The following is an 18,726-nucleotide window of genomic DNA, read 5'->3' on the forward strand; positions in this document are numbered from 1 at the left end:
CAGCCTGATGAAATGAATAGTTATATCAAAGGCAACTGAAACCAGCTTGTCCAGTCTATAGTCCCTGGGGAAAATTTCAGTAGAGCTTCAGATAGTTGCTTTGCTTAAGATGTGCCATGCTGGGTCAGACCAGCGCTCCATTGAACCTAGAATCTTGTCTAAAAAATGGTTTATACCTGGCAGGATCCCAAAGAACAGATCCATTCCTTGTTGCTCACTTCCAGGGATAAGCAGTGGCTTTCACAAGTCTATGTGGCTAATAAAAGCTTTAAGGACTTTCCTCCAGAGATTTGGCCAAACTGCTTTAGAACAGGTGCTTTATTGATGTCCTTGACAGAAGCATAGGCTTTTTCTGAAATTTGTGGCTATTACTATTTTAGAATGTTCTCTGGTGAACCTTGGAGGTGTCTCATTGCTTCTGTTGTAAGCTTCATGACTATAATTACTTTTCTGGGACAATATGGAGACACTAAGATCATTTGCAACTTGCTTAGTTGATTTTGGAGAGGACACTGTCCTTACCTTCACCCATGCAAGAAACCTTTAAAGATGAGATCTCTTAGAGGGCTGTGCTATTGCATCCACTGCAGTGCCTGGTTAACCTTGTCAACTGAAGTACCTTGAAAGTTTATGTTCACACTGGAAGTGATTTCTATACCGCCTACTCCAAAGGAAGCAGCAGTTTACAGAAGTAACCTACTTAATTAAAATCATACTAACATCAAAAGAGACAATATAGTAGTTACTAGGAGTTCATCAGAGCCACTCAGTATAATTTTGTTGGCACAAATAAAGCAAGAGAGAGCCCTATTTTGAAGTATGGCACAGGGGCCTTTCAAAATTTATTTTCAGATTCTGTCTTGAACAGCCAAGTCTTCAAAGCCTTTTTGAAGGCTTTAGTGTCTGACACAGTTCGCATTTGCCTTGGCAGAGTGTTCCATAAGACCGGACTGGCAGTTGAAAAGGCCTGGAATCTCCCCTCGCCCTGGTGTACTTGATGGCTTGTCAGGGTCTCTAGTAACCCTTTATTTAAAGTGCACAATGATCATGATGCAGTATATATTCTCAAAGTGGCTCCTACCCAAGGTGTTTTAGTATTATTAATTTGTGTACTAACATCAGAGTTTTATTTTTTATTCTGGCTCAAATAGGGATCCAGTGGAAAGCAATCAGAGCGGGTGTAATGTGATCATATTTTTTTTTGTCCCGTAAGCAAACATGCTGCTGAGTTCTGTAATAATTGTATGGTTTTATGACAAAGACCAAATCTTTGTTAATACCTCTTTTTTAATTCCCATTTTCTTAGATTGATTTATTTATTTTATTTATTAAACTTATTGTTTTGCCTTACTCCAACCATAAGGCAGTTAATAATATTCAACTAAAAATTCAAACTATTTACAGCATAAGATACAATGTTAATCCTTACAACCACTGCCCCCACTCACCCCCCCCCCCCCCCCCCCCCCCCCCCCCCCCCCCCCCCCCCCCCCCCGTCATACATCTCCTCCCTTAATTCCACATAATAAAACAGAACATAGACTGAGGGACATTCGGCTGAGCTAGTATACCTGAATATTGAGCCCCAATATATGAATTGTGGACAGTCTGATCAGTTGTCACTTTTTTTAAGTGGAACCTTGGAAGTTTTTGGTATTATCTGTGTATTCCTTGTGTCTTTATATTTGTTTAGGTAAGTAACAATGACTTGATTGCCTGATCTCTCACTTCTTTGCTACTAAAGAAGGCAAAAACAATGTGCTCGTCAATATATGGTTCTTCTGCAGCCTCTACTCTGAACTGCACCATAGCTCTTGTGTCAAAACATATATTTAGATTGTTTGTTTCTTTCTGTGAAGACTTCTGTATGATTATATGCACCCAGTATGTTGCTCATAGACTTGCTCTTCGCTGGAGATTCTGAGGGAGCATCCATTTGAGAAGAGAATCTCTGAATTCTGGAGTTAGATTAAGGAGGAAAAACAGATCCACCCCTGAATCATGGAATAGCCTCATATCAGGCTGTGTAACAGGGAACACAGGTGATAGTTTATGTAGGCACCATCTGACCCTGAAGATAAGAACATAAGAAATTGCCATGCTGGGTCAGACCAAGGGTCTATCAAGCCCAGCATTCTGTTTTCAACAGAAGTGAAACCAGGCTACAAGAACCTGGCAAGAAACCAAACACCAAGAAGATCCCATTCTACTGATGCCAGTAATAGCAAAGGCCATTCCCTAAGTCAACTTTCTTAAAGCAGTTAATGGACTTCTCCTCCAAGAACTTATCCAAACCTTTTTTTAAACCCAGCTACACTAACTGCACTAACCACATCCTCTGGAAACAAATTCCAGAGCTTAATTGTGCATTGAGTGAAAAATATTTTTTTCTGATTAGTCTTAAATGTGCTACTTGCTAACTTAATGGAGTGCCCCCTAATCCTATTATCTGAAAGTGTAAATAACTGATTCACATCTACTCGTTCTAGACCTCTCATGATTTTAAAGACCTCTATCACAGTGGTTCTCAACCGGTGTGTTGCGACACACCAGTGTGTGGCCAAGAACACGCAGATGTGTCGCCATACTTCCTGGTCCCCCGCTGACCCAGCTGCTCCCCGGTCCTCCTCCGCCCGGGTTTAAAATGCTGTCAGCCCGGGCGGAACGTGGCAGGACAGCTGGAGTCAGCGGCATCGGCATGGTCTTTTCTTCCCACCCTCCTCTGCGGCCCGGAAGAGGAAGTGGTGAGCAGCGGGTGCGTGCGCGGGAAGAAGAGACCATGCGAGTTTGGTCAGCATCGACCCGAAGAACAAAAGAGAGACGCGGCCGGAGGAATGAGCAGCGCGGCTCAGAGAAAAAAGATGAAGAACGTCAACTCCCGCGGCCGATAGGACTCCTTTTTCTGTGCGAGGGCTGAAAATGAAGGAGGTTAGGGTTGGGTGGAGGCTACTGCTGCTGCTAGTTCTGGGGAGGGAGGGAAGGAAGGAGAGAGAGAGTGAATGAGCAAGCAAGCATGTGTGTTTGAGATCCTGTGTGTGTATGTGTGTGAGAGATAGCATGTATGTGAATGATTGAGAGCCTGTACATGTGAAAGAGTATGTCTGTGATTGAGAGCCTGCCTGTGAGAGAGAGAGAGCATGAATGTAAGTTTACGATTGGGAACCTGTATGTGTAAGTTTGTGATTGAAAACCTGTTTGTGTGAAAGAGTATGTGTGTATGATTGAGATCCTTTGTGTGTGAGAGAGAGCATGTGTATGTATGATTAAGAGCCTGTGTGTATAAGTAAGAGAGAAAGCATGTGTGTGTGTGTGTGATTGAAAGCTGGTTTAGGTGAGTTAGCATGTGAGTATGTGATTGAGAGCCTGTGTGTAAATGAGAGAGAGCATGTTTGTAAGCATGTGAATGAGTCTGTGTGTGAGAGAGAAAGACATCATGTATGTGTGTGATTGAAAGCCTGTGTTTATTTATTTATTTATTTATTAAGGCTTTTATATACCGAATTTCTTGATACAAATCAAATCAATTCGGTTTACAATGAACTAAGTAGAATATACAATTAACCAATCAACAAGAGATACAGAGCATACAGTTACATTATAACAAGGAAGCCTTAACTTGGAGTAGGAAAATAAAGAAGGGGTGAACGGAGCAATAAATATATAAAGTGCAATAAAATAGAATAAATACTATATACAGTGGAGGGGGCTAGGAGCCAACCTCTCTTTAATGGATATTAGGCATGAGAAATTTGGAAAAGTTTTGTTTACAGAGATGTGTGGTGAACAATTCTAGATCAGGCAATGGAGTTTGTGGTGGGGAAGGCTTGGCTGAACAGCCATGTCTTTAGTTTCTTTTTAAAAGTTGTTAGACAAGTCTCCAGTCTGAGGTCCGGAGGCATGGCGTTCCACATGGAAGGGCCTGCTGTAGAGAATGACCGGTCTCTGATGTTTGCGTGGTGCACTAATTTGATTGTAGGAACGTGTAAAGATCCCTTGTAAGCATCCCTTAAAGGCCTGGCTGTCGAGTGCAGTCTGAGAGGATGAGACAGATCAAGCGGGGTTTGATGGTGGATATTTTTATGAATGATTGTGAGAGATTTATGGAGGATCCGGAAGTTTACTGGGAGCCAGTGGAGATCTTTTAGAATAGGAGAAATATGCTCTCTCCGATTGGTATTTGTCAAAATCCTTGCCGCTGCATTTTGTAGCAGCTGGAGCGGTTTAATGGTAGAGGCTGGAAGACCATGCAGGATGGAGTTGCAATAGTCGATCTTAGAGAACAGAATGGCTTGGAGGACGGATCTGAAATCGTAGTGGAATAGGAGCGGTTTGAGTTTTTTGAGTACTTGTAACTTGTAAAAGCACTCCTTAGTAGTGTGTTTTATAAAATGCTTTAGTGTGTGCGTAAGTGTGAAAAGTGTGTGTGTGTGTGAAAATGCTTTAGTGTGTGCGTAAGTGTGAAAAGATAAGACAGCATGTGTGTAAATGTGTAATTAAGAGCCTATATAAGTGAGAGAGAAAAAGCATGTGCGTATGTGAGTGACAGAGCCAGTGTGAGAGAGAGCGCTGGTATGTGCCTGAGAGAGAGGAGAAAGTTCCAAGCAAACCACCTCTCCTCCTGCTAATTCAAAACAATCTCAGGACACCTGGATATCAAACGTTTCCAGATATGCAGAGCAAAAAAAGTTTTGTATTCTTATTTTTCATTACTGGGTCTTTGTGTCTGCTATTTTGAAATATTTTATTGGTATCTAGAAATTTTTTATGAGTTTTTAATTATTGGATATTCCACTCATCAGCTGTTTAGAAATAATCTGTTCTTTTTGTTAGTATGGTTTTACTGCTACTGATTTTATATTTCTTGATTTGTTTTATAAGGATAGGTGATGTTTCTTTTTTCCTTTATTACACTGTATACAGAGACTCTGGCTTGTTGCAGTTTCCAATTCAGTTTTTTCTGCATGCTTCTAGTTATGCATTTTGGTCTCTTTATTCTTTGTTAGGTGAGGGTCAGCACATGTGATTTAGGTGAGGTTTTCTGCTGGCGTGTAGTTTCTTTGTAGGGCTCTATAGCAGCCTGACTTGGTCCGTTTTCCTAATAGGAGATGTATTGGTGTCTTAAGGCCTGGTGTAATATTTCAGTGTTGCCTTTTCTTAGGTAAGGTGGTTACTGTTTAAGTGCTGGAAATTGGTGCTGTTTTGGTGTGGGATGTTTACTATTTATGCAATTTCTGTTCAGACAGAATATGTATCTTTTCCTTGTGTCATTTTAAACAAAAATAATTACCAGACCTTTACTTTTTATTTCCGCCATGAATTGTAATGAGCAGTGTGTCACACATATGCGCGTGGCCTGTCAGGTTTGTCACGATGGGAAAAGGTTGAGAACCACTGCTCTATCATATCCCCCGTCAGCCATTGCTTCTCCAAGCTGAACAGCCCTAACCTCTTCAGCCTTTAAGAACATAAGAACATGCCATACTGGGTCAGACCAAGGGTCCATCAAGCCCAGCATCCTGTTTCCAACAGTGGCCAATCCAAGCCATAAGAACCTGCCAAGTACCCAAAAACTAAGTCTATTCCATGTTACCGTTGCTAGTAATAGCGGTGGTTATCTTCTGAGTCAACTTAATTAATAGCAGGTAATGGACTTCTCCTCCAAGAACTTATCCAATCCTTTTTTAAACACACCTATACTAACTGCACTAACCACATCTTCTGGCAACAAATTCCAGAGCTTAATTGTGCGTTGAGTGAAAAAGAACCTTCCTCATAGGGGAGCTGTTTCATCCCCTTTATTATTTTTGTTGCCCTTCTCTGTTCCTTCTCCATCGCAACTATATCTTTTTTGAGATGCGGAGACCAGAATTTACACAGTATTCAAAGTGCAGTCTCATCATGGAGCGTTATAGAGGCATTATGACATTTTCCGTTTTATTAACCATTCCCTTCCTAATAATTCCTAACATTATTTGCTTTTTTGACCGCTGCAGCACACTGAGCTTTCGATTTCAAAGTATTATCCACTCTGATGCCTAGATCCTTTTCCTGGGTGGTAGCTCCTAATATAGATCCTAACATCGTGTAACTACAGCAAGGATTATTTTTCCCTATAGGCAACACCTTGCACTTGTCCACATTAAATTTCATGTGCCATTTGGATGCCCAATCTTCCAGTCTTGCAAGGTCCTTTTGTAATGTATCACAATCCGCTTGTGATTTAACTACTCTGAATAATTTTGTATCATCCAAAAATTTGATAACCTCACTCATCGTATTCCTTTCCAGATCATTTATAAATATATTGAAAAGCACCGGTTCAAGTACAGATTCCTGAGGCACTCCACTGTTTATCCTTTTCTACTGAGAAAATTGAGCATTTAATCCTACTCTGTTTCTCATTTTTAACCAGTTTAATCCACGTAAGGACATTGCCTCCTATCCATGACTTTTTAGTTTTCTTAGAAGCCTCTCATGAGAGACTGTCAAACGCCTTCGGAAAATCCTAATACACTATGGGGCCGGTTTTCAAAGGGCTACGCGCTTAAACCCAAAAACCCGCTCTTGCACGCGCCGAGCCTATTTTGCATAGGCTCGGCGACGCGTGCAAGCCCCGGGGCATGCACATGTCCCGGGGCTTTGAAAAAGGGGCAGGAAGGGGGGCGGGGTGTGGGCGGGGCGGGAAGGGGGCAGGGTGGGGCTGGAGCCTCCAGATACAGCGGCCATTTGCCGCTGTGCCCGGGATCGCGGGCCGGCTGTCGGCCAGTGCGTGCAATCTACGCCTGCCTGGAGGCAGGCTCAACTTATAGGACAAAGGTAAGGGGGGGTTTAGGTAGGGATGGGGGGCGGGTTAGGTAGGGGAAGGGAGGAGAAGGTGGGGGGGGGGGGGGAAGGAAAGTTTCGGAGCGGCCTCGGAGGGAATGGAGGAAGGCTGCGCGCCTTGGCGCGCAAGTTGCACAATTGTGCACCCCTTTGCGCGTACCGACCCTGGATTTTATAACATGCGCACTGCTTTGCCCGCGCGTACTTTTAAAAATCTGGCCCTATATCTACCGGTTCACCTTTATCCACATGTTTATTATTATTAACCCCTTCAAAAAATGAAACAGATTTTTTTAGGCAAGATTTCCCTTGGGTAAATCCATGTTGACTGTATTTATTTATTTATTTATTTATTTATTTAATGTCTTTTTTATACCGATAACCGTTCACACATCGTATCGGTTTACAGTTAAACAGGAACCATTGGGCAGAACCCTTACATATAACATTGCAAACAGGTTAACTTTTGGGCAGGGCCCTTACATAAAATTGAGAACAGCAAAATCACTATATACATATCACCAAAACTATATACAAAAGATAAGTACATAAATAGCCGAGTCAAAGTACAAAATCGATAGGCATACAACGTAATCCGAGAAATAAATCATAAGTCGCGTATCAGATTCTAGGAGAATCACTTATTTAATCAGTAAGGATTTATGTAATGGGAGGTGATGTGTGGTAAGCTTGCTGGAAGAGCCATGTTTTCAGTTTTTTTTTGAAAGTGGGTGTGTATGATTCCAGGCGTATATCAGGAGGCAGGGAGTTCCATATAGAGGGGCCGGCTAGGGAGAAAGCTCTGTTTATAGTGGACGATAATTTGAAAGATTTGATAGGTTGTGCACGTAGGGTTCCTTGGAGGGCAGTACGTGTGGGTCTGTTCGAGGTGCGGGGGAGGAGTGGGGGGTTAATCCAATTCAGGTTAGAGTTCAACAGACTTTTGTGGATGATGGAACAGGCTTTATAGAGAATTCGAGAGTGTATAGGGAGCCAATGAAGTTCGATGAGTGTGGGGGTGATGTGATCTCTTTTTTTCGTGTTTGATAGTATCCTGGCGGCAGCGTTTTGTAGTAGTTGTAGGGGTTTGATATGGGTAGCGGGGATGCCTAGAAAAAGTGCATTACAATAGTCTACCTTAGATAAAATGATAGACTGTAGTACAGTCGGAAATCAGAAAAGTGTAGCAGTGGTTTGAGTTTTTTTATGGTTTGGAGCTTAAAGAAGCATTCCTTAATGATAGATTTAATGAAAGGTTTGAATGTAAGATGGTTATCAATGAAAACACCAAGGTTGCGAACGTGTGATGGGAAAGTTGTGGAAGAGTATGCAGGTGTGGAAGGTATGAAAGTTGTGGAAGAGTATTCCATCAAACCATGTCTTTCTATATGCTCTGTGATTTTGATCTTTAGAATAGTTTCCACTATTTTTCCCGGCACTAAAGTCTGGCTCACTGGTCTATAGTTTCCAGGATTATTCCTGGAGCCCTTTTTAAATATTGAGGTTACATTGGCCACCCTCCATTCTTCAGGTACAATGGATGATTTTAATGATAGTTTATGAATTTTAACTAATAGATCAGAAATTTTTTAGTTCCTTCAGTACCCTAGGATGCATACCATCCGGTCCAGGTGATTTGCAACTTTTTACCTTGTCAGTCTTGCCTACTACATCTTCCAGTTCATAGTGATTTGCTTCAGTTCATCTGACTCATCACCCTTGAAACCATTTCTGGAACTGGTATCTCACCAACACCCTCATTAGTAAACACGGAAGCAAAGAATTAATTTACTCTTTCTGCAATGGCCATATGTTCCCTAAGAGCCCCTTTAACCCTTCAAGTCATCTAACAGTCCAACCGGCTCCTTCACAGGTTTCTTGCTTTGAATATATTTTAAAAAGTTTATATTATGAGTTTATACCTCTGTGGCCAACTTCATTTCAAATTCTCTCTTCGCCTGTCTTATCAATGTTTTACACTTAATTATTTATTTATTTATTTATTTAGAGTTTTTATATACCGACCTTCTCGATATACATAATCGAATCAGGTCGGTTTCCATAAAACAAAACTTTCGCAAGTAAGGCGTTACATTAAACAATAAAACAGAGTATTGAACTAAAGCGTACAGCATAACATAAACAATAAACTGCGAATAGAACAATAAAACATAAATCAATAAATATAAATCTTATATATAGATATATATACATAAATATATATATATAAATAAATATATAAAATATAAAATAAAAATGCTTATACATTTGTCAAATATCATGAGTAAGAGGTATTAACTGCAAATTATTGGTGGATGAAATGAGCTGGTAAAGGTAAACAGGTGACAGTGGGCATTTAAAATGGCATAACTATGAGACGAGCACGAGCTGAAGCTGAAGCAACAAGAAAGGGTCTTTCATAATAAGAGAACTTATAATTAGACAATGCTTATGCCTTTTCCTATTTTCTTTAGATGGCTCCTTCTTCCAATTTTTGAAGGAAGATTTTTTGGCTAAAATAGCTTCTTTCACCTCACCTTTTAAACATGCCGGTAATCGTTTTGCTTTCCTTCCACCTACCTTAATGCGTGGAATACATCTAGATTGTGCATCTAGGATTGTATTTTTAAACAATGTCCATGCCTGTTGAACACTTTTAACCTTTGCAGCTGCACCTTTCAGTTTTTTTCTAACTATTTTCCTCATTTTATCAAAGTTTCCCTTTTGAAAATGCAGTGTTAGATCTGTAGATTTACTTATTGTTCCCCTTCCACTTCTTAACTTAAATTTGATCGTTATGATCACTATTGCCAAGTGGCCCAACCACCGTTACCTCTCTCACCAAGTCCTACATTCCATTAAGAATTAAATCTAAAATAGTTCCCTCTCTCATTGGTTCCTGAACCAATTGCTGCATGAAGCAGTCATTTATTACATCCAGGAACTTTGTCTCTAGCAGGTCCTGATGTTACATTTACCCAGTCAATATTGGGGTAATTGAAATCTAGACAAAAAAGGGACCAAAAATATATATATAAAGAAAAGCCTAAATGACCGTGTCAGCAAGTCTGTCGTCGTGGTTTGTAATGAAGAAACCCAACCAGGGCTGTGTTTATCATTTTGACAAAGAAACTGCTGGCTATATTTCTCTTATGGACGAGAGTTGATGGCTTATTATAATTTTAATGAAAAGATAAAAATATACAAAAAATTGTTTTGAAGTAAATACAATTTTGATAATGATGGTGAATGATTGAGAAGATTGGTTGGGTTTCTTCGTTACAAACTACAACGCAGGCCTGCTGACATAGTCATTTAAGCTTTTCTTTATATGTATATTTTTGGTCCCTTTTTTGTCTAGTTTACTATTTGGGTTACCATACTGACTCTCTTTGATATTAATTTTTCCGTAATTGAAATCTCCCATTATTACTGCACTGCCAAATTGGTTAGCTTCGCTGATTTCTCATAGCATTTCATCATCTGTCTGACCATTTTGTCCAGGTGGACAGTAGGATACTCCTATCACTCTACTCTTACCCAAAACACATGGGATTTCTACCCATATAGATTCTACTGAGCATTTAGTCTCTTGTATGATCTTTATCCTGTTGGACTCTATACCCTCCCGGACATAAAGTGCCACACCCCCATAAAGTTGATTCTCCCTATCATTGTGATATAATTTGTACCCTGATATAGCACTGTCCCATTGGTTATCCTCCTTCCACCAGGTCTCTGTGATGTCAATTATTTCATCATTTACTGCTATACATTCTAATTCTCCCATCTTACTTCTTAGACTTCTAGCATTGACATAAAGACATTTGAAAATATGTTTATTGTTTGTATTAACCTGCTTTTCATTTGATAGAGATAATTTGGAAATCTTCAGCCCAGGTGAATTTTTACAAATAGGCACATGGACTACGTTTGCTTTTATTGGAACCTCTCTGTTGGGATGCCCTTACTCTCCTGTTTCATTAGTATCCTTCAAGGATACATTTCTCCGAACCATGCATTGCTGAGTGACTGTCTGATTTCCCTCTTGTTCTAGTTTAAAAGCTGCTCTATCTCCTTTTTAAAAGTTAGTGCTAGCAGCTTGGTTCCACTCTGGTTAAGGTGGAGCCCATCCTTTCAGAAAAGTCTCTCCCTTCCCCAAATGTTTCCCCTTTCAAATCTGAATCCCTCATCCATGCATTGAGACTCTGGAGCTCTGCCTGCCTCTGGAGACCTGCACGTGGAACAGGAAGCATTTCAGAGAATGCCACCCTGGAGGTTCTGGATTTCAGCTTTCTACTTAAAATCCTAAATTTGGCTCCAGAACCTATCTCCCACATTTTCCTATGTCGTTGATGCACACATGTATCACGACAGCTGGCTCCTCCCCAGCACTGACTATAATCCTATCTAGATGATGTATGAGGTCTGCCACCTTCACACCAGGCAGGCAAGTTACCAGGTGGTCCTCACATCCACCAGCCACTCTGCTTTCTACATTTCTAATAATCGAATCACCAACTATGATGGCCGGCCTAACCCTTCCCTCCTGGGCAGTAGCCCTGGGAGACTTGTCCTCAGTGCAAGAGGACACTACATTACCTGGAGAGCCAGGTCCTTGCTACAGGATCACTTCCTACTACTAGGGTGGTGTTCTCCAACTGGGAGACCTTTCTGATCCAAGGCAGCACTGGGGCTGCAAGATTGGATGTGGGACTTAGCTACTATGTCCCTGAAGGTCTCATCAATGTACCTCTGTCTGCCTCAGCTCCTCCAGATATTGCACTTGTTCCCTGAGATCCAGGAGCTCTTTGCGCAGAATGCACACATACAATCTCTCACCGACGGGTAAAAAATCATACATGTAACACTCAATACAAAAGACTGGAAAGGCCCCCTCTTTCTGCTGGACTGCTGCCTTCATCTTAAGTTTATTGAGTTCCTAGTTAAGTTTAGGTTACTAAGGAAGTTGGAATTAGAGTACTTTAAATTTACAAGTGAATTTACTAATTAATCGCTGGTATCCTACAAGAGGATGATTAATCTTTCAATAAGGGCTGGTAGAATAGTATGATTTAGATAAGAGCCTGATTTGATTTTTAATGAAAGAGTATCTTTTGCCTAAAAAGCAAGGGTTGAGTGGGTGGGAAAGACAGACAGTAGAATTAATTATCTCTGGCTTGTTTATTTTCTCAGACACACACACAAACTCTAAAGAATATATCCCACTATTTCACTTTTCTCCAAACCTTTATAAGTCCAAAGATTTCCCAAAGCTATACTTACCAATCCTCTTTAACCACCATTAAATTGATCTTGATCTTGATAGATGCATTCTATCAATCTTCTGACCTAAAATGTAATTTTACATCCCTGACCAGTAGCATCAGCTTGTTCTCTGGAAACAGAAGCATCTATTGATGAAAAGGAGAAAGGCCTGGGAAGGCCCAAGGCTAGCCATGAAGCTTTGAAGGCAGAAATTAGTTTGTCTTAAGCTGTGAAATGCCGCTGATATCATCTGGCTATGAACAAAATATTGTCAAATTAGGGTAGACAGATAAATTTGGATGCATAGAGCTGTCAAGAGTACTACTTTGACCTTTGAAAACCCAGATGCGTTGGCAATTCTCCATGGACAAGCAGGACAAATCAAGCTACACAAGTTGGTGACATAATCTGACGGTGCTGACACTGAATGTGCTCTCTTCAGAGTTCAGAAAGACATAAATCTTTCTGAGCATGCACGGATATTCCCACACAGCTGCCGCTGTGTGAGCCTCCCCCAGGTTGATGACAGAGTTTGTCGTTTTTGACCTCTGCTCTGGGGAAGGACCGATCCGAGCACCAAGGGAAGCCAAGGAAGCATCGGCATTGGTCTCATTCAATGTACAGTGCCTGGCACGGAGATGAACAGCTTCAGCTGAAATGCCCCTGAAGCGTCCTGTGATAAGGTGCATCAAGCCTCCATCGATATCTGGCATCCGTGGCGGTCTCCACCGGCTCTAATGCCGGCCTCCTCTCTGTTCCGAAGAGGATGTGGTTACACTAGTTGGGTACCAGTCAGTCTTGGCATCGGCAATCTTCAAGAAGGAACTGGAGAGGTATTTGCAGTTGGTTGTGGAGAGGGCGGTCCAGAGCCTCGGCATCAGGGCACAGACTGTATCAAGACTGGCACCATCCATATCGAGCTACTGCATGTGCTAATCAGAGTTTTACAAACGCTGCCTATGTCATTTCCTCGGGCAGCATCGATGCCGGCCAATCCAGTGCATGTCCACGGTTCCTCGGAGGAGGAAGCTTCTCTAGGGACTGGGGAAACAGTGCAGCCTGAGCCCTCATGGCCAGTTGAGTCTGTACCCACACCAGTGCTGGGGACCTATGGCCCCATTCCTTCCTTCAGGCAGTGAAGACGAGGGCATCCATGACCGATGGGGGGAATGATAACACTAATGTTTGTAATTTGTAACCTATCATTAAAATCATCCATTGTAAATTTATTTATTTATTCGTTTTTATACACTGTCATTCGGTTTAGCCATCACAACGGTTTACAGAATCAAAACAACAATCAGATAAATTATACATAGTTGCAAAAGAAGAAAACAATAACAATAATGAAATGATAGGTAGAGGAGGATGGTGGGGTGAAAGAGGGGGGAGAAGGGAAAGATGTAAAAAGGAAAGTAACAAAAATAGTATTATACATGAAGACTGGAGGGTGGCCAATGTAACCCCAATATTTAAAAAAGGCTCCAGGGGCGATCCGGGTAACTATAGACGAGTGAGCCTGACTTCAGTGCCGGGAAAAATAGTGGAAACTATTCTCAAGATCAAAATCGTAGAGCATATAGAAAGACATGGTTTAATGGAACACAGTCAACATGGATTTACCCAAGGGAAGTCTTGCCTAACAAATCTACTTCATTTTTTTGAAGGGGTTAATAAACATGTGGATAAAGGTGAACCGGTAGATGTAGTGTATTTGGATTTTCAGAAGGCATTTGACAAAGTCCCTCATGAGAGGCTTCTAAGAAAACTAAAAAGTAATGGGATAGGAGGCGATGTCCTTTTGTGGCACTAACCCAGCTTCCAGCAGGGGTCCCCTTCAGTCTCTTTTTTTCCACGCAGCAGTAGCCATGCGGGTTAAGGAGCTCTCTAGAGATTCTTGACAGGAATTTTCCTCATGGAACATTTTTACAAAATTCAAAAATTTTGTACCCCTTCGGGGTCCCCCTATCAATTCCATGGTCGTAAGGTAAGGCTTTATCCTCAATTGCAGTTGATTCCTGTCGAGTTTTCCCTTCAGGGCTTACCAGCCATCGACTGCACCATGGCTAAATTTTTGTGTTCGATTTTACATATCACATCGGTTTACATTCCAACAAAAACTGCAGGAAATCAAGCGTTTCCTTTGTCAATCCATTGAACAATAATAAAACATGGAAATTATTAACAAGGGAAATAAAAAAAACATGGAAATGGTTAACACTACAGGTTGCACGAAGGGGTGCGCCCCTTTGTCTGGCTGCGATGACGTCCCGGGGGGGATGAGGGGGTCTCTCAATCCTGGCTTTCTTCACACTATTCTTTTCCCAGTTTCAGAGGTATTTTTTTCAATTTTTTTTTGTCTTTTTTTTACCTTGGATGTTAGATGTTACAAGGTGTTCAGTAATGGTGTGTAGCCCTCCCCTTTGTGAGCGTTCCTCCACGCCCGAGATTACTTAACAGCTCGTCATTTCCTCACGTTGCTAAGTCACATGGCATCCTCTGTACATGTCACTCCGATGTGTGTGCAGGGAGGTAAGTGTTGCAACTGGGTATGCAAGGTGCCATGGTAGTGATGTGAAGGGATGAGTGAGTGTATATTGCAACAGGATTTCCAGCAGTGCACATGGTGTAGGTGCCTGTGGTTAGGGGTGTGTGGAGGGGGTATTTTTGTTGTGAAATGGGGATAAGTCACCAGGGAGGGGAAGGGCTGAGTGTTGCGAATGGGTTTATGGTGGTGTGCATAGTTATGAGGAGGTGTGAGGTGCGTTTGGGTGGTGATGGTACTGTCATAGATATGAGGGGATTATTGACATGGCAGGGTTTATGGTGGTGTGGGGATGGAATACCCGGGAGTCCGGTTCGACACCAGACAAAACAAGGTCATTCTGACTCCTATAAGGAAAACAAAACTGATGAACCAATTGCGAAACCTGTTAAGCAGTCTTCGCCCCAAGGTGTGGGACTACCTCCAAGTCCTCGGCCTCATGTCATCCACATTGGAAGTGGTTCCATGGGCAAGAGCTCACATGCGACCTCTACAGCGTTCCCTACTGTCACGATGGAATCTAATGTCCCAGAACTACTCCGTTCGCCTCCAGCTCCCGAAGGAAGTTCGAACCCAGCTACAATGGTGGCTACAAGAAGACCATCTGAGCAGGGGTGACAGATGGTCTTCTTGTAGCCACGTATAATTCTTGCTATTACGACTTCGAATTTCTTTCCCTTCCTGACCCCTGTGGCCTCTCCCTCCCCCCATATCCCCCCATCTTACTCTGTCCCTTCGCATGATCCATACCACTTGCAGAGTTAGCCCGTAATACAGTTGTTTCCTCTCTCGAGGTTTTTTCTTCTACATTGTTGTTAATCAGCCCTTGTCATATGTTATGTCATCCCCATTGTTGTATTTTATTCTCTCATTTATATCTTATATTTAATTGATTTGAAGATACTTGTTATTTGTAACTTTTTCCTAATTTTGGTTCGATGTAAACCGGTGTGATATTCTTAGTCTTGAACGTCGGTATAGTAAAAAGATGTAAATAAATAAATGAGGGAGTAAGGCTATCCCCGCCGACCTGGATCCTTCTGACCACGGATTCGAGCCTACGAGGGTGGGGAGCCCACTGCCAGGAACTGACTGCCCAGGGGCAATGGGACAAGGAAGAGTCGGGATGGAACATCAACTGACTGGAAGCACGGACAGTCAGGCTAGCCTTCCTACGGTTCAGATACAGACTTAGGGGCGAATTGGTCAGTCATGTTGGACTACGCCATAACAGTGGCCTACATCAACTGCCAGGGAAGAACCAGGAGCCAACAGGTGTCCCTGGAAATAGAGCCCTTAATGGCGTGGGCGGAATCAAACCTACAAGAGATCTCAGCTGCCCACATCGCAGGAAAAGACGACATCACTGCGGATTACCTCAGCAGAGAAAGTCTAGACCCAGGGGAATGGAGGCTGTCGGCCACAGCCTTCCAGTTGATAGTAAACCGCTGGTGAACACCAGCCATGGACCTCCTGGCAAGCCAGTCCAACGCCCAAGTTCCCAACTTCTTCAGTCGCAGATGGGAACCACAATCTCGAGGGATCGATGCCCTTGTCCAGGCCTGGCCACAGGAAATCCTGCTATACGCCTGCCCTCCGTGGTCGCTTCTGGGCGGGTTCATCTGCAAGATAGGACACCACAGGGGACCAGTACTTCTAGTGGCCCCGGACTGGCCAAGAAGGCCGTGGTACACAGACATGCAAAGACTACTGATAGGGAGCCCTCTCCCTCCACATAAGGATCTGCTCCAACAAGGCCTAATCCTCCACGAAGACCCAACTCGATTTTCTCTTATGGTCTGGCCATTGAGAGCGCTCACCTGAAGAAGAGCGGATACTCAGGGGCAGTGATTGACACCCTGCTCCGAGCACACAAGTTTTCCACATCTCTAACATACATATGGATATGGAGAATATTCGAACCCTGGTGTGAAGACCGTGACATCCTCCCGCAGATAGTCAAAATTTCCACGATTTTGGAATTCCTGCAGAATGGCTTACAGAAGGGGTTGTCTCTCAACTCCATCAAAGTGCAGGTGGCCATGTTGGCATGCTGCAGAGCCAATGTAGAGGGCGGCAGTCTAGCGTCTCACTCGGACGTCTCCCGCTTCCTGAAAGGGGTCAAGCAGATCCGATCACCCCTAAAGTGGCCGGTGCCCCTATGGAATCTATCTAGTCCTAGACTTCAGCAGGAGCCTCCTTCAGACCCATTCGCGGTCTGTCCCTCCAACTACTAACATTGAAGACTGCATTTCTAGTGGCAGTCTGTTCGGCCCACCGCATCTGAGCGTCAAGCACTGTCCTGTCGAGAACCATTCCTCAGGTTCACACTGGGAGCCATACAACTACGCACGGTCCCCTCCTTCCTCCCAAAAGTGGTTTCTCACTTCCATCTAAAGCAAACCATCTCGCTGCCATTGCCAGACAAGTATAAGAACTCAGAAGAATCTTGCCGCTTTCGCCATCTTAAGATCGGCAGACTCCTAATCTGATACCTGGAAAGGACGGAATCTGTACAAAAGACGGACCACCTATTCTTCCTTCATAGCGGGTAGATACAAGGGGAAGCGGCCTCGCGGGCAACCATAGCACGCTGGATCAAAGAAGTTATCAAGGCGGCCTACGTAGAGGCAGGCAAGCCTCCACCTCTACAAGTCAAGGCCCAGGCAGTGTCCTGGACGGAAACCAAGAAGCTGTCACTTGCCGAGATCTGTCAGGTGGCGACATGGTCCTCCATCCACACCTTCTCTAGGTTCTACCGCCTGGATGTTCAGGCTCGGGAGAACACAGCATTCGCAAAGGCAATACTAAGGAGGCCATGGGCAGCCACCCACCCGGTTCGGGAGTAGCTTTTGTACATCCCATTGGTCCTGAGTCCATCTGCTACACGCTAGGAAATGGAGAAATTACTTACCTGATAATTTTGTTTTCCTTAGTGTAGACAGATGGACTCAGCATTCCGCCCATGGCTGCCCCAAAATTTGGAAACCTCGAGTGACAATCCCCAAGAGCAAGACAAGCATGGGTAAGCCAGACTTTACCCCTAGTTAAGACACCCATAGTTACCGGGTGTCTGCGTTTCTCATTTGAGTACACTGGCAGTATCCAGCTAGAAATCACGTCAACCAGTTCAAGTTAATCAAGTTATTCAAACACACATACATCCACAATTGCTTTTCAAGGAGAATACTGAAGAGCAGAGCTTCCTGCACGGGTATATGTAGTGCTGACGTCAGATTGAAATCTGATCCGTCTCCAACTGCTATCAGGAGCACACTAAACCCATTGGTCCTGAGTCCATCTGTCTACACTAAGGAAAACGAAATTATCAGGTAAGTAATTTCTCCATTACTGGCTCCCTGTAGGCTGGCTTGTTAGTGATTCTCCTGTTGGTGCTGCAGAGTTAGGGCTGGAGTCTCTGCTCTCCTCTCAGGTTAAGTCAGTGACTCGCCAGTGTTTGTTTCCAAGCTGCTGCAGCAGTCCTGTGTTTTTCATAGTCTGTGACTCTTCTCCTCATATGAAACATAGAAATAATGGCAGAAAAGGACCAAATGGTCCATCCAGTCTCAGTCTGCCCAGGAGGCTTATGATAGCACCAGCCGCACCATACAGGTCTCCCTTGTAAAGGTATCACCAGGGGGTGGAAATTGCCGTGTCATACAAGTTATCCCCATACCTAGTTTCCCAAACCATTAGTCAGGCCTCTTGTCGGTTGCTGTCTTGAGTCCAGTTCCCCATTATCTCTTGCTGTTAAAACAGAGAGCAAAGTTGGAGTTACATCACAAGTATAAGGCTTATTGGTTAAGGGTAATAACAGCTGCAACAGCAATTTACCCCTATACTTATTTGTTTTCTCAGACTCTAAAATTCATGTCCTTGTTGGTTCGTGTCCAAAATTAATTCCCCTTTTCCCCCTGCAGAGCAATAATGAGTTGCATCAACAGTATGAAGGCTTGTTGGTTAAGGGTAGTAACCGCCACACCAGCAAGTTACCTCCATGCGCTCTTTGCCTCATTTCTATCCTCTGGCCTTTAGGGATCCACAAAGTTTATCCCATGATAAACACTGTGGATATGTTTCTGCTGCTGGGG

The 18,726-nt window shown here is 43.1% G+C and overlaps 1 protein-coding gene across 5 annotated transcripts in view; it reads left to right on the forward strand.

Moving 5' to 3' along the window:
- USP37 (ubiquitin specific peptidase 37) overlaps positions 1-18,726 on the forward strand; it is a 539,331-nt gene that overhangs the window by 134,322 nt on the left and 386,283 nt on the right. The gene's annotated exons all lie outside the window — the stretch shown is intronic.

Source organism: Rhinatrema bivittatum, chromosome 6 (assembly GCF_901001135.1).
Source record: "Rhinatrema bivittatum chromosome 6, aRhiBiv1.1, whole genome shotgun sequence".
NCBI lineage: Eukaryota > Metazoa > Chordata > Amphibia > Gymnophiona > Rhinatrematidae > Rhinatrema > Rhinatrema bivittatum.